A 3,383-nucleotide genomic window follows, 5' to 3' on the forward strand; every position below is an offset into this window, starting at 1 on the left:
CTGTATGTGTTTTTAATCACTCATCTAACACTGCGATTCAGACCAGTGCATCATTCTGTTCTATGGGAGCTGAGCCCCTGGTTCCTTCAAGTTTATTTCATGCTGAGCATCAAGGGCTATGCTTTGTTACTCTTGCTATGAAGACAGGGCTCCCAGTACGTTTCTGAGCACAATTCAAAGTGTTGCTGCTGACCTTTAAAGCCCTAAACAATCTCGGCTCAGTATACCTGAAGGAGCGTCTCCATCCCCATTGTTCAGCCCAGACACTGAGGTCCAGCGCCAAGGGCCTTCTGGCGGTTCCCTTGCTGCGAGAAGCCAAATTACAGGGAACCAGGAAGAGGGCCTTCTCGGTAGTGGCACCCACCCTGTGGAACACCCTCCCACGAGATGTCAAGAGAAAAACAACTACCTGACTTTTAGAAGACATCTGAAGGCAGCGCTGTTTAGGGAAGCTTTTAATATTTAATAGACTATTGTATTTTAATATTTTGTTGGAAGCCGCCCAGAGTGGCTGGGGAAACCCAGCCAGATGGGCAGGGTATAAGTAATAAATTTTTATTATATTATTATAGGGCTTGATATATGGGTTTTATTTATCTGATGTGTTATATCACAGTTTGAAAGGTAAAGGGTAAAGGGACCCCTGACCATTAGGTCCAGTTGCGGACGACTCTGGGGTTGCAGCGCTCATCTCGCTTTATTGTTACTGCAAATCAAGGTAACAAATGGTATAATTGATATGATATCCCAGTCTTCAAGGGCAAGACCAGAATGCATTTTCCATGTTTCTTGATCCTTTTATAACAGGTACGTGAGGAAGGAAGGGGAAAAGGGGGAGTTAAACAGCCTCTTCCCTCTCTTCAATTCCCCCCCCTCCATTTTCCCTTCAGCCATCCTCTGAAAAAAGATGTGGGGCTCAAATTTCATTTCATGCATTCAAATGCAGGTCTGGGTAGAAGTTTCTAGAGGACAATTGCCATTCTCTGATAGAAGTAAACTCTCATCAATACACTGACATTAGCATTACAGGTTGGACATGGGTTGTTGGGAGTCCTCTGCTGTCAACGTAAAGCTTAGTTCCCACCCTTAGATTGATATACCATATTTTTCGCTCTATAAGACGCACCAGACCACAAGACGCACCTAGTTTTTGGAGGAGGAAAACAAGAAAAAAATATTCTGAATCTCAGAAGCCAGAACAGCAAGAGGGATCGCTGCGCAGTGAAAGCAGCAATCCCTCTTGCTGTTCTGGCGTCTGGGATAGCTGCACAGCCTGCATTCACTCCATAAGACGCACACACATTTCCCCTTACTTTTTAGGAGGGAAAAAGTGAGTCTTATAGAGCAAAAAAATACGGTACTTTTGTCTTCCTTAGCTTACTAGAATAATGCAAAAGTAAATACTTCCATCAGTGAGTGATAAGTAACTTTAGAATCACTTTCTGAGAGGGGCCGGGGGGGGCAGAACAGTGTAGTTAGTCCAGTTTTTGTACATACTGAGGTACTATATTACAAAGGGCTTAGTACAAAGGTGTGTGGGTTTTCTTCCACTTAGAATTCTCCATTTTTGCCCATCGGTAACATTGCCAAACACCTCCTTTCAAAGCTAAAACCTGATAGTCCCACCCAGCTGGGAAACAAATTCTTGGCAGCTAAAGGAGCCTAGTTTGGGGCACTTGTGCATAAAAGAATGGCAGCCAATTCTTAGTTTTGCACCTGAGGAACTAAACATTCACATTCCAGAGATGTTGCTGTGTTAAAACTGTTGAAGCAAAACTAACAAAAGGTACCGCTGGCACCTTAAAGACAAACATCTGAAAATATCTCACCAGGCATTCTTAAAGCAACAATATCCACTCAATGAAGTGAAAAAGAAATATATCAGTGAGGTGAAACAGGTACTCAGGATGAATCACCTAGAATCAGAAGTGCCATAACTGTGTCTCCATGTTTCGCCATCTCCTTTTGCCTATATTTAGATCATCTGCCTCCTCTCACACATAACCATCTTTAAAGGTAGAAAGTAATTGGTATGAATCAGGGCCGGATTTAGGTTTGATGAGGCCCTAAGCTACTGAAGGTAATGGGGCCCTTTATATGTCCAGCTGTCCTTTGTCAACAACAAATTGTCACACACTTTTGTGCATCTTCCATCCCAATGTGTTTTATTCTCTCAGAATTGCGAGTTCTGGTCTGATTTATTTGTCTTAGTAAATACTGGGTATGCTCAGTTGCACCCACCTGGAGAGGGTGACTGGGGACAGCAGAGGACTTCAAGATGACAATGTGCATTGGCCTGTTTGTCTTGAGCTAAAACAGATTAGTAAATCACCTTTAACAGAACAGACAGTAATGAAAGAAAATAAGTGCAGGGCTTCTGTCCAATTGCAGTATTTTAAAAACAACGCATGTGGAACACCAACAGTGACATATCGTGAAATGTGACAGACTATGCCTGCTTCACAGCAGGCAGTTGTGATGTGAAGCAGGGGAGCAAGTCTGAATGTCCCCATGAAGACTAACTCAGGGAAATGATATTACATGCATGGGGAGCACCAAGAAGATCAATGTACACTCATGTCCATCTCCAGCATGAAAACTGCAGCTTTTCCTTTGAATTAAATTGCATAGACCAGAAGGTACTGGGGGAGGACATATGCTTAATTTTAGAATACACACATATGTACAACCCAACTAAATCTGATGGTATTAAATTATTTCCTGGTGGATCAGATTAGCTCTGTTAACAACAGGAAACGCTATAACAATGTTAGAAAGTGTGACATTTGGATTACTAAGACTAAGTACAATGACACAAAGAGAGCGACCGTGTGTGTTTTTAAATGGCCAAAAGGCATTTGACAGGGCTAGATGGTCTTTTCTGCTGGATGTATTCAAATATATGATGTTGGGACTAAATTGATTCAATGAATTTTTCTCATTTTCAACATTCCAAAAGCAAAGATTCTAGTAAATACAGTGGTACCCCGCAAGACGAACGCCTCGCGAGACGAAAAACTCGCAAAACGAAAGGTTTTTTCGTTTTCGAGTTGCCTCGCAAGACGAATTTCCCTATGGGCTTGCTTCGCAAAATGAAGCTTGCCCCGGGGACAGCGGGTCTTCTCTTTTGAAGCAAGGGGCGGCGGGGAGATCGCTTCTCCCCACCGCCCCTTGCTTCAAAAGAGGTCTGCCCCCGGACCTCTTTTGAAGCAAGGGGCTGCAGGGAGATCGCTTCTCCCGGTGCTCCGAAGCGGGGTGGGGGGGCGGGAACACCTGCCCCAGCCACCCCGCTTCGGAACGCTGCTCCGAAGTGGGGGGGGGGCGGGAACACCTGCCCCAGCCGCCGGGCTTCGTAGCGCTGCTGCGAAGCCGGGCGGGGGGCG

The sequence above is a fragment of the Podarcis muralis genome, chromosome 5, assembly GCF_964188315.1.
Source record: "Podarcis muralis chromosome 5, rPodMur119.hap1.1, whole genome shotgun sequence".
NCBI classification, from domain to species: domain Eukaryota; kingdom Metazoa; phylum Chordata; class Lepidosauria; order Squamata; family Lacertidae; genus Podarcis; species Podarcis muralis.